Here is a 14,654-nt window from a genome sequence, read left to right on the forward strand (position 1 = left end):
ATATTGGTGATGATAAATCACATGGCCTCGATGGATGTACTTCATGTTTTTTCAAAAAGTCTTGGGAGATCATCGGGAATGATTCCTTGGGACTAATTGAAGAGTTCTTTACCTAAAAATCTCTACTTAAGAAAATAAATCATATGATCATTGCTTTGGTGCCAAAGCTGAGCCACTCACCTACCATTGAGGATTTTAGACCAGCTGCAATTGGTTCTACAAAGTTATCAGCCAATATTTGAGACTATTATTGATCATGCACATGCCGCATTCATCAACAGATAGAGTATGATTGAAAATATCCACCTTACACAAGAATTGTTGAGACAATATAACTAGACGCGAGTCGTCCCTAGATGTATTCTAAAGATTGATCTTCGGAAAGCATGTGACTCGATAAGTTGAGATTTTCTTGAAGACGTCCTTGTTGGGATGGATTTTCCTCCAAGATTTATCGATTGGGTTATGGAATGCATAACTACGCCTTCATATTCCATTACATTAAATGGCAACTTACATGACTTCATAAAAGAAAGAAAAGGGCTCTTGACAAGGAGATCCTCTATCCCCCTTTTTGTTTATGTTATGTCTTGAATATCTCTCAAGAATGTTGCAACCACAATAGCAAGTTTAATTTTCACCCCAAATGTAGTCCGCTAAAGTTTAGATATCTAGCATTCGCAGACGAATTGATGCTTTTTGTGAAAGGGGATGTTATATCAATCCTCATTTTGATAGAATGCTCGGCCAAATTTGGAGATTCTTCAGGATTTAGAATGAACACCATGAAATCAAGTTTATATACAGCAGGTATTCACAGGCATGAGTTGGAAGAAATTCAAGAGTTGACAAATATTCCAAAAAGTTCGATGCTATTTCGTTATTTGGGCAACCTGCTTTCTACTGTGAAGCTGAAAGTAGTTGTTTTATACCTTTTCTGGACAAGATTTCAGCCAACATAAATGCTTGGACAACATCTTCACTCTCATATGCTGGATGACAGCGTCTTCACTCTTGTATGCTAGATGAGCATAATTATTAAAGGTTGTACTTCAAAGAGTTGAGTGTTTTTGGTTGTCTATCTTTTCAATTCCTGCCATGATCACTTCGAGGATCATCACGCTATGCCAAAACTTCCTTTGGGGTGTAAAAAGGCTTTGGTAGCTTGGAAGGATATGAGTCTTCCGAAAACGGAAGGGAGACTTGGTTTTAGAGACATAAAATGCTGGAATTCAACACTGCTTGCAAAATTCCTATGGAACATCCATGTAAAGAAAGATACATTATGGGTTAGATGGATCAGCCATATCTACCTACATGGGTGTATCTGTTTGGGAGAAGATACCCAAGAAAGAAGACTCTCCATTTACAAAGAAAACTGTTGGAAACGAGGGACAACTAGATACAGGCCACTGGGAACACACGAGATGTAATAGACAAATTGCAAGTTTGGTATTCTGGTCAGTTTTTTAGAGTTTCCCAGGCATATGAGCATTTCACACTGAAAATGGAACAAAAGGTATAGGCAGCTGATGTATGGGGATCCTTTATCACTCCAAAGCATTCGTTCATCCTATGGCTAAGTGCACAGGCAAAGCTTCTAACAAAAGGCAAGTTGATGTACATTAATATCGATAGAACTTGTGCTCTATGTGAATCATTGGCTAAAACGGTTCAACGCTCATTCTTTCAATGTTCATTGAGCTCCTCCACTTGGATGCAAATTAGATCATCGCTCGACATTACGAGATCAATGACTATAATTGGAAGTGCATTGAAGTAGATCAAAAAGGAGGCTCGTGGGACATATTTGTATAGTAAGGTAAAAAGAATTGCTCTTGCAAGTACAGTTTGCTACATATGGAGGCTAGAAACAGAAATTTTTTAAAGATATGAAGCCATATTTTGATAGCATAGTATGACAGATAGTAAGGTGAAGAGAATTGCTCTTGCAAGTACAGTTTACTACATATAGATAGCTAGAAACAGAATTTTTTTAAAGATCTGAAGCCATATTCTGATAGCATAGTGTGACATATTAAAACACATGCATACAAAGTTATGTTTTCTTTGTATCCTAATGTTTTGGTTCATTTTGAGTTTCTAGCATTGGGTCGATAGATCTTTGTCGTATGTACATCTTTTGATTTTTGATTTGTCCAGTCATATTCGATGTAATTGTACATGCGTTTTGATCAATATAATTTATATTTACCAATAAAAGAAATGAAATGTTTGAACGTTCGGAACCCAACTGCAATTCTCCCTAAAATGGAGATAGTGGTGAGTAGAAGTTGTGGGCATCATGTGTAGTGTGATCTCAAAAGAACTGGTCATTAGTCAAATAGCAGGCTAGTCAACAAATCTTTGCCAATGTTGTTCGTTAACAAGTAATAAAATGGATTGTGAGTCCATGTATTATCTCACAAGGATTGATTTAGTTCAATTTTAATTATTACGACCTTAATCGAAACATGTATAGTAAGAGTGTTTGTTTGTAACGAAATGAGAACTAAAATGATCTACTAATGCGATTGTGTGTGAATTAACTAATTTTAATGCAGAATTACGCTAAATGCAAATTGATAAGTTCTAATGAATGACGAACGTACTAGGATCGCAAATCCCCATGCAATAATCTGTTCTAACCTTTGTTTTACAAATTGATAGCACGCTTGAATTTTGAAAAATCAATGTTCCTATTATATTTAAAAATCTCTCTCAAGTTTCTTAAATATTACTCGGCTATATTTCTAAGACGGATGCAAACATAAAAGAATGCATGAATTTTTGTGAACACTTAAAGATTTACATAGAGCATAGAGTATATTTCTATCCTCTATCGGATCCTATGATGATTTATACCATATTAAACCTATTCCCCTTCTTTCGAATGCATGAAACAAGCTAACAAATTCACACAATCACATGTACAATAATTGTGGAAATAATAAATTCATATAAACCATTCAAATTTCAAAAATGTGTTTTAATGTCAAGAATGTAAAACTAAACATTAAAAAATCATATCACATAGTTCATCATTCCCCTAACACAAACAAATCTGGCCTAACATGGTGGAAATAAGAAAAAGCAAAGAATATTGAAAAAACGACAAAACCTAATTAATTATTGAATTTAATCTTATTCGGATCGTTCTTCACGTTTCTTGCCTCCTTCTATGCTCTTAAAACCCTTATCAATCTGTTATAATGCGTGATGAATGCTTAGGGATGGCTATAAGGTTTTAAAATACTTCCCAAAATTTGTTTTCATAAGAATTTTGGTCAGATAAGGAAACCAGCGATTGCCTTGGCAAAACCCGGGCTAAATTTTTTTGCCTCTATAATTGTTCCTTAATGTTCGGTGGGCGCCTACTCTAAATAACTGGGCAATCGCCCAGTTATAAAAATTTTTGAATGTTGTTTTGGTCCTCGAATTAAATTCTTGATTCTTTTATATACTTTCTCTCGCAAATTCAACCTTTCGACTTCTAATTACATCCAATTTGCGGTCCCAATCAATTATTGAAATATTATAATTTAGTCCTCATACTTTGGATTTTTCGATTTTTCTTTTCCACTTGCATTAGAAATAGGTTCATCATTGAAATAAATGAAATTTAACCCAATTTAAGTAAAAATCAACATTTTCATGATATAAAAACTTAATAATATGATCCAAATAAGTGCACAAAATGCACTTATCAAATGTCATTGCAAAATGGCCATTTGTTGGCGTGCGATCGAACTACTTGTGCCTAATTTCGCCAACCCATTCAACTTTTTTGATTCATTATTTTTATACACTCACAAGGGAGACAGGAAGAAATTTCTTGGAAAAGGGCACGAAAAATTGGTGAATTGTCATTTTTGTGTCAATATTTGAGTGAAGTTGCAAATTAATTTTGATCGTAATGAGTCTATAGTGAGCTTATTTAACTTAATATTGGAATATGGAGAGTGAATAGATTATAAGTCATTTTAGGAAACCGAGTGTGAATACCTTATGGGGGCTTTCAAACCAAAGTCCCAGGTGCCTATTGACAATAGAAACCAGTGTAATGTAAATTTGTTTTGAGAATGAAGAGTGGAAGTGTTATCTCAACTCGAAGTATGTTTACGTCAAACTGTTATCTCGACCGAACAAGCAATATAACATTTTCCCAAAGATTTCATGCATATATATATATATATATATATATATATATATATATATAAGTATGTTTACGTCAAACTGTTATCTCGACCAAACAAGCAATATAACATTTTCCCAAAGATTTCGTGCACAAATGTTATATATATATATATAATTTTTTTTTTCCTGCTACAGCAAAGCCAAGGTTAATAACGGATTACACTTGCACCAGGAAAAAGGTTTATTGCCTCCAAAAATTTACATAAAGATCCTCTTCTAGCTTGGTAAGACCCTAGCTTCAATCCAAAAGGGTATAATTTTGTCGTAGATGCATAATGCATCTTTACAATTTCCTGACTTTGTAATTTACACCGTGTTTAGTAGAAGACGAAGATAATCTGGAGCGATGAAGCTCGGATTTGTCCTTGTTGAATGCCCTTTGAACTTATCTCTGAGTTCAATAAAGCGTGTCCGCTTGATTCTCTGCTCCTCTGGAGTACCCTTCTCAAGATAGAATAGATCAGGCAAGTAATCCTCCATAAACCTATCCAGTACTTGAGAGAATCTTGAACAGAGATCAGAGCCATCTATTCAGAAGGTTTTTGTATTGCTTCGTTATTCTATCAACAACTGCCAGTAATGATGCTTTACAACACATCCACAGTAAAACCTTCTAACGCAGACAGAATTCTTGCAAGAAATACTTACATTAGGAGATAGATGAAATAGAGAAAAGGGCTTAGCAATTTACAACAAGGAGTTGAAGAACATAGGGAAACTATAATAAAGGGCATGATGATGAGAAAAATCAATTGCCGCAAGGTAACCATACAAGAAGTGAGAACTGAGATGAGGAAAACAGTAAGTCTTGATGGAATCCCAATTGAAGTATGGAATGTTGGTTGAGGCTGGTATTTTATGGTCATCTTAAAGAATAAACATACGTATGAAGAATGGAGGATGAAGAATGGAGGAAGTGTGTTGTCGTTCTTATGTATGAGCCACTTCATTTCATTAAACTAAAGCAATGGGAGGTCACCAGCATTTTGCAAGTTGAGATGAAATTCTGAAATTTGACAAGTTTGGAACAAATCAAAAAGTTTTTTTATACCTGCTCTTGAGAGGGTCTTGTGAGGAACCTTTTGTTCTGCATGTTGGGTGTCTCATTCAAATCAACCTCCCTCAAGTTCCCACTTGAACCTTTTGATGACAGAAGTCCAGATAACTCAGAAGCTGTCTCAGCTTGTGCAATTTCCATAGCTAGCTTAGCTTTAGTGGGGAAAAACATTCGTGCAAATGCCACTGAGACACACAATCTTGGGCATTAACTCGAGCAGCTCAAAAATACGCAATATGAAAGCGAAATGCTGTACAATTTATTATTCAGTAACATAGATGCAGGTTTAGCATTTATGAAAATAAGAGCATGGAATGATTTACAAAATAGAAGTGACTACACATTCAAGAATACCAGATTAAGGAAGTTACCTCAGTCTGCTAGGTAGAGCAGTTTCATATGCAGACCATCAACCATCGTCAGGGAAGATATTAACAAGTCACCAGCCATTGGATTCCTGTGCATCTCTCTCTCCAAAACATCAATACTTATCCTGCCTTTGTTCGCTACCAGCCCCTGCTCCGTCTTCGCCTGATAATCTTTCGGCCTTGTCAATCTCCCGCAAATACTAACTGCACACCATCCTTCCAATGTTGTTTCTGATGCACTGGCTCCCTTGGTAAAAAGAGAGAGACTATAATTGATGGCTCCTTGCGCATAGCAGGAATGTGAAGCACAGTGTAACCCCACCTATTCCGAAGGTTAACATCAGCCAAACGTAGGCTAAGAACCTTAGATACTATCTTAGGATCACAATATGCAACAGCATATCAGACTCAGTTAGAAGAAGCCTGACAAGTTCAACATCATCCGAGTCTAATGCCTTGTGTATTCTCTTAATTCTCTTCTTGCGCAACGGATCAACAGTTACCTCATTTTCAGCCAGCGAATTAAGGCGGAACAATCTAATATCCTCTGCAACATTGTGGGGGACCTCTGTCTCAATAGCGATGGGCTCAAGGTTTGATTGAACCACTCTATTGACACAATACGTGAGAAGTTGAGGTAATTGACAATGAAAGGCGACCAACAGTATTGGGATGACATCTTCTACAATAGCCTTGCAAACCAAGCTGAGAAGTCGACGGTGAAAATTAACATTGATATATTATCCCTTTTTGCGACTGAAAGAATTTTGCAGGAAAATAGTCAAGAAATATACGCATGCTTTAGTTAGAAATTTTAAAGACAAAAAGAGGCTAAGCGATTACACCATTACAGACTTCATGCTAAGGCAAAAAACAACTATCATGATCTTGTCGTTTGCATCATATACACAAGGATTTCCTCAAACGATTTCCAGATGTTAAAATCATAAGCCAAAATGCAGTGTACTTCACATTATTGCATTAATATATAATGAATCAGCATACAGATATATTTAAAAACATGCTCCTTAATTGTTTAATCTACGAGTAGTAATCTATAATATCATCATTGTTGTTATTATTATTAGCAATGTAAATGTTAACTCCAGCCCATTGACTTGTTCATTGTCCCCAAAATGCATTGATTTGAATGTAAAATTCCAGTCACCTATATTGTTAATTTGTTGAAAATCCATTCCCATGAGAATGCCACATTTGGCTCTCGGTGGTTTTAATCACACATTTAGTCAAGTGCTTGCAACAATGCATCATTTTTAGGAACCAGCGAAGTTTTCACTTCAAAGCAACGATGACTCGCAAATAGCTGAATAAACATTATCTGATTAAGCTACTATTGAAGCGGGATTACCAATATACAACTCACATCTAGAAATCAAGGGCTCGGAAAGAGATCAATATTACATCTATCAAATGAAAGTGCTAAGAGGTAATCAACTAGAAGCTGATAGTTTACCTGACCAATTCTGAAACTTGAAAAACAGTAGATGCACACATCAACTCCACAGCAAAGTTGATTGCAGGTCTGCAAGCATCGTGGGTGCATATGTTATCAACGCATGTTGACACCTCTGGTGGAGATGACCTTAACTTTCCTGTGTACATAGTAGCTCCAGAAGATAAGAAAAGCCTCATATCAGACCTGGCCAAAAGGCAATAGGTCTTTCATGAAATACTTGGGCTTGCTTTCTTACCCAACGGTTCCCTTATCTTTTTGAAATGACCATAAAAAAATTTACTCCTAGGAGCTAATATACATCGGTGAACACCAACACTAGTGCCTTGAAATACAATATCTGCATCACTGAAATCACAACCGGAATCACATAAAAGTTGCTCCCAACAAGTGCTTAGCTTACTTAAGCTGATGATATCAAGATTGTGTTGGATCCGGCTTATTTGTGAGTGGTCAAGATGATTTTTTGTGAGTACAAAGTTCGACCTACGGGAGCGTAGTTAAACCATAATTTTATGAAGTGGAAGTGTATTACAAAACCACAAAACCAAGATGAAATAAGAAGCAATAGAAAAGGAAATCCGAGGGGAGTATAACTCTTTTTTAAGACAAATTGCCCCGTTACAGTGCTCACGATTGTATGACAAATGTCTCCCAAGATACAACGGATACTCACTTGTGGTAGTAGCACTTCTAACCACAAGAATGACGAAACTTCAACGGAATTTTCCCTCTACAAAGGAATGTTATGAGAATGAGAGAAAGATGAATTGCAAGAGAAGAATGAATGCTCAAGCCTTTGGTGTAAGTCAAGATAACGATACTCATACAAATGTCTTATTTCGTACTTGTTTCTCATGACTTGGTTCATTTTGGCCCTGAACCCATCTCGGTTTCATAAGTGTTTAAAGAATTCAAGTCTTGAATAATTCTTATTTAAGCGGTCTCATTTCACACTTACATAGGTGACCTCCTATTAAGAGTATTCTGTCCTACTCCACTTGACTTTAATCAATAAATAGGAATCATTAAAAGATAACTTAACCTTAAACCACTCTGCAGAAGCACTTTCGCATCATAGGAATGAGTTAGGAAATTTGATTTCCTAAGTGCTTCATGGAATCCTCACAACTTAATTGTCCCTTTGAACCAAGATCTTAGGATATCTAGTAAAAAAGGTAGGGTTACTATTGTAAGGACTCTAACGTAGTAGGCTTTACCTCATTCTCTTCGATATGTAGTATTCTTGATCTCTCTTAGTAAATCTCTTTTAAAGGTACCACGAGTTTACACGATTAAGATCAACTGCTTAACAGTATTATGTCTAGACATATGTGTCTAGATTTACCGTTATATGTGACTTAGTATATTATCAAATATAGCTAGCCAACAATCGATTTATTTAATAGATACACATTGTCACCACCAATAAATCCTCCCATGAAGCTACATGCTTCTCATTAGCTTTATCTAAAGCTTTTATCAAATTTCAAACACAATTGGATGATAATTCCATTATTGTACACTAGTCAATCATTTCTTTTAGAACACGATTGGATGATAATTCCATTACACTAAGATGATAATTCAATCGTGATTAATCATTTCTTTTATCAGCTTTTATCATTTCATTATTGTACTGTCGTGTACATCCAATTTGTGTACAAAGAAACGATATGCACTACTATTATTGACGTATCTAATAAATATGCAATTAATCATTTTGGGACCAATCTTTATTTGTTTAGGTTTAGGAACTTCAGCCTTTGCGGAACACTCCTACACTTTTAAGTGGTGGTAAGACGGATGATGACTTTTCCATAACTCATATGGAGTCTCTCTCATTTCTTGATAAGTATAGGAAATTGTAAATTTAAACTAATTATGTTACCCCCACAATTCTTAAATTAGGAATATATATACAAGTCGTAGTTTTACAATTACACCTATACGTTTTAAACTTTTCATATAAGTTATCAAGTATTTACGATAACCCCCATATTTTTGGGTTATACTTGAACTTAGAGTTATCGATTCCTTCATAGTTCAATCCATTTATCACTTAGATAATATTTATATCGAGTGCTTCATGAAAGTTTAAGTACTTTCAAAATAGTGATCATCGATTCACACAAATGGAAACTCATTTTCCATTCGAAGTTGTACTTCAATCAACTATAATAATTTGATCATTCAAGTTACATCAAGGTCGTCACATAGACTAGCAACGCTTTCAAAGCATAAACCAACTTGGTTCCACACTTGGAAGTAAAATTCAACAATAAAGAAGACTAATCATTTTCAAACATGTGCAACTTTTCATATTTGTGACATATCACATAATAAGGTGCATATTCACCATATAATAACTCAACCATAGGTTGAGAAGTTGTGTTCTCAAAAGTCACAACCCTTTAAGAGGACACACCGCTTGGAATTAATTTCTATGAGGAGACATACTCCTTGGAAACTAATTACATCAAAAGTCATGATTTTTCATATGAATGAACACACCTTCTCATCTAGAATATTTCATAATATTCTTTACAAATTTTATGCTTTCCAAATGAACGTCATTCACAATCATTATTTCCAAAAATATTGACATCAGGCACCACCGCGAACTATAGGCACCGTTTGTGTTCTATAAGATAATTTCATATCCCAATGTTCAATTCCCACTTTAGGACAAAACCACATTTTGTAACACTCTTTCTCAAATATAATTTTGCATAAGCCATCTCTAATTTCATCAAATTAATTGAGGCTCAACAAGATATGAAAGTTTTATATACTTTCACATTTATACACGTCTTTTTGGACACATTAATAAGCCAAGATAAGATTACATTTCTGCATTCGAAGTCCAAAAACCAGTCAAAATGGCAAATTGACTTTGCAAAATATGTGGGCTATCCAAGCATGATCGTGGTTTATTCAAAAGCAGGTGAGCTAGCCAATATATTGAAATTATTTATCGAACAGTCACCAATGCCCACAAACCAATCGTTGGCATAGGCGATTACAATGATCAGATTGTTTGGAATTGGTTCAAAAATCAACCAAAATTAACTAAAAAAAAAATGGTTAAGTATGAAAAGGTGTGACTTCTTGTCAATTTCGATCAAATATTCGAACTTGATCCGATGGTTAAATTACAAAAGTAAATAGACCAACTTATTCTTCTCATCGAGTAGATTGTCTGGTATATTTGGAATCTTGAAACTAATCCCGGATGAATGAGAAATTGCTGTCCAAAGTTGGAAGAAATGAAGTGTTGCAATTTTTCGAAAGGAGGTTTTGACTAAGTGTTACAACTTTTTGAAATAATACATATTTTGGCCTACACTACTTCATTTGCACCATTTCTACATCTATAAATATGACCCTTTGAACGTGGTTTTGAGTACACCATTGCATTGAGCATCCATTCTTTTCTTGCAATTCATCTTTCTCTCATTCTCATAATATTCCTTTGTGGAGGGAAAATTCCGTCGATGTTTTTCGCCATTCTTGTGGTTTGAAATGCTACTACCACAAGTATGTATCCGTTGTATCTTGAGAGATATTTGTCATTCAACTGTGAGCACCGTAGCGGGACAATTTGTCTTAAGGAAAGAGTTATACTCGCCTCGTATTTCCTTTTCTACTCCTTATTTCATCTTGGTTTTGTGATTTTGTACTACACTTGCACTTTATAAGATTGTGGTTTAACTACGTTCCTACGGGTTGAACTTTGCACTCACAAACAATCATCTTGACCGCTCACAAATAAGCTGGATCCAACAAATTGGATCCCATCTCAGAGCCTCTAGAGCCATCTTTATTATTATTAGATCCATCGGATACATGAGAAGATGATGTATAATTGATGGACGATGGTTTGGGGCCAAACGGGGGCTTAGTAAGCAAAATGAAGATAGAACAAGAACAAAAACCGCAAACGAAGGGAAAACCAGTGTAATCCTAGAATAAGGTGTGATGGGGAGAAGAATCCAAGTTTAACTTAAAAAGAGAATAAATGAAGAACTTACAGTTGCTGAGCAGTTACCCAAGCGAGCATCGAGCTAGATCCATGGAATAGTTATCAAAGCTTAGAAATCAGAAAACATGGAAATCAAGCTGGTCCCACATGGCTAGCTGTGAAGTTTCTGTTGGAAAATTTAAGGCAGTAGAAAAGGAAAATTGAAACACAACAATGAAAAGAATATAGAAATAATCAATGAAAGGCTTGAACACAAAATTAATTTCACTGTCCTCAAACATCATTTGCCTTATTTCCTATGCTTTTAAGGATTTTTGGCAAATAATTCGTGAGATTAAACAAGAAGAACACCAAAAGCAAAAATGTATCTTCACAATTAACATGTGAAAAGAAATGGAAAGATTATGTGATCATTTTTCTCTCAATTTTCGAAAAATAATTTGGGGATAGATCTCAATGGAATTCGATATCCTTTTTTTAACATTTGGATCACCTATTTATAGGCCTTGACAATTTTTCACGAAATGGTGTAAAAAAAGTATAAAATGCCACCAATTTTGAAAGAAAAAGGGTCAAAAAACCAACTCAACGGTTACATTTCGTCAACCAAGCGGTCGCATGATAGCCCATACAGTCGCATAGTTATAGCCTTACTGGCCCTCATCATGCGGTCGCATGATTATAGCATTGTTGGCCCTCCCATTCTCTGGAGGGCCTCATGTGATCACATGGGCTTAATCCATGTGATCGCATGGTTAAGCCCAATTTTCTTTTCTTTTTTTTTCACTTGATTTTGGACAAACAAAATTTGAACAATCCTCCACTTGCTCAAAATTTATATTAATCACATAATCAAATATCAACACTTATGCATAAGAACTAGATATCTTTCGATTTGGATCTATTCAAAGCGTAAGTCTCATAAAGTATTCTTAGAATTCCAGGTGGCTAGAGTGCATTGAACCAGTTATTCTTTGTGACAATACCGATGAAATTACACACACAAGTGTCAAACTTTTTCACAAGTTTCTCTTACTCGCTTAGTGCTATTATGGCCTTACACTAATCCTTTTTATCGAACTTTTAAAGTGAGAAAACTCCTACTTTCTAATGAGGTGGCACCACCTTTAAGTTCACATAGGTGAAGCTCTCCATTATCTTTGTAACTTTTACAGATACTTGTATTCCGTACTGAACTTCATTAAGAGATTATTTTAACTCATTCCTCCAACAGTAACAACCAACACTACTTTTCAAAGACATAATTTTAATAGATTTAATAGTGTTGAAATTCATCCCCTTATCGAATAACTTGTTATTACCCTTTGAGCCTGAATATACTTATTTAGTATATTTTGGTAGGCTTGCCGTTATTGGTGGATCTATGTTGAGGAGTTTTAATCCCATTTTACTCGACGTTGATCTTACTAACTCTTTCGTGAGAGGTTTGGTAAATGGATCGGCTAAATTCTCACTAGACTTAACAAATGTAAGAGAAATTACTCCATGCTTGATTATTTTCCTTACATATTTATGTCTTAGACTCATATCTCTAGACTTTCCATTGTATACTTCATTATATGCTTTAGTTAGAGCAGCTTGACTATCACACAAGATAGGTATAAAAGAAATATCATTTATATCTAAAGGTATTTCATGTAATAAATCCTTTAGCCACTCAGCTTCTTTCCCAGTTTCACCCAATGCAGCAAATTTTGATTCCATAGTTGAATGGGTAATACAAGTTTGTTTCTTAAACTTCCAAGAAATTGCACCACCTTCAAGAGTGAATATCCAACCTGAAGTAGATTTATTCTCTCCTGTACTTGATATCCAACTTGCGTCGGTGTATCCTTCTTCCAAGATTTTAGGAAACTTTGTATATTGTATCCCAAGATTTTTGATTTTCTTTACGTAACTAAGAACCCTACCAATGGCCTTCCAATGTTCTGAACTTGGGTTGCTAGTAATCCTGATTAGTTTACTTACAGCAAATGCCACATCAAGTCTCATACATTGTGGTGCGTACATAAGATTTTCAATTGCACTTACATATTCTATTTGTACAATTGCTGTACCTTCATTTTTTATCAATTTGATATTTGGATCTATGGGAGTGTTAGCCTCTTTAAAATTTAAATGTTTGAATTTGTCTATAACATTCTCAATATAGTGTGATTGGCTTAATGTGAAACCCCCACTATCCTTTTTAACTTTGATACCAAGGATAGTATCCACTTCTCCAAGATTCTTCACTCTAAAAGTAAAGGATAGAAACCTTTTTGCTTCTTTTATCCATCTATATTATTGCTAATGATCATCATATCATCAACATATAGACGCACTAATGTGATTATATTATTATTCACTTAAGTGTAGAGACATTTATCTATCGAATTGTGGTTAAATCTATTTGACATTAGTTTAGTATTAAATTTCTCATGCCACTTTTGGGAGCTTCTTTAATCCATGTAAGGATTTAATTAATTTTCTCAACTTGCGTTCATTCCCGGATAGAACGAACCCTTCTGGTTGTTCCATATAGACCTCATCTTCATCGTCATGTCCATTTGATGAACATGTAATTCATAAATAGATGCTAATGCAAACAAGATCCTGATCGAGGTTATCCTAGCTGCGGGTACATATGTCCCAAAGTAATCAATTCCTTCCCTTTGAGGATACCTTTAGCCACTAATCTAGCCTTGTAGGTATTAAGTGATCCATCGAAATTGTATTTCTTCCTAAATACCCATTTGCAACCACTAGCTTTAGAGCCTCCTGGTAGGTCAACTATTTCCTAAGTGTTATTCGAAATAATAGAATCCATTTAATTGTTTATAGCTTCGTTCTAGTACACGCAATCTCAAAATTGCATCGCTTCCTTATAAGTCTTAGGATCACTTTTTACTTGAAGAACAAAGAGAATTGTTCTTATAACATCTTTCCCATCTCTCTTTACTAAGTAAAAGGTAATAAGTTGGGAATTTATTTCATCTGATCCTAAGTTCTTTTCCTTCATAGTTCTTTTATTTCTTCGAGGTTCACTTTCAACATCTCTTGCGGATGTTTCTTTCGGTGAGCTTCTAAAGGTTGGAATATCCTTATTATTTTTAGATTTCCTTGCTATCGTTACATTCTCGAAGAATTCCACAACTCTTGATTCTATTATAACATCCAATTCAAGAATTAATAATCTATAAGCTTTGCTATTGAGAGCATATCTCATAAAAGCACATTTGATACCTTTAGGACCTAACTTGGTTATCTTAGGATCCATATTCTTACAATAGGCAATGCACCTTCACACTTTAAAATAATTCATATTTGGTTTTCTACTTTTCCAAATCTCATATGGGGACATTTTATTCTTTTTCATGGGAATCCTATTTGTTATATGGCAAGTACTAAGTAAAGCTTCACCCCATAGGTTAAAAGGTAATTCAGAATTTAACAAAATGACATTTAACATTTCCAAAAAAGTTCTATTGTTTCCTTCTGCTAATTCATTTTGTTTCGGCGTTCTAGGTGCAGAAACTTGATGTATTATTCTATGTTGTTCACAAAATATGT

The 14,654-nt window shown here is 34.9% G+C and overlaps 1 pseudogene; it reads right to left on the reverse strand.

The window, feature by feature from the left end:
- Window positions 1-4,480: 4,480 nt before the first annotated feature.
- Window positions 4,481-13,622, reverse strand: LOC111374966 (annotated as a pseudogene).
- Window positions 13,623-14,654: the final 1,032 nt, after the last annotated feature.

This window comes from Olea europaea, unplaced genomic scaffold, assembly GCF_002742605.1.
Source record: "Olea europaea var. sylvestris unplaced genomic scaffold, O_europaea_v1 scaffold132, whole genome shotgun sequence".
NCBI lineage: Eukaryota > Viridiplantae > Streptophyta > Magnoliopsida > Lamiales > Oleaceae > Olea > Olea europaea.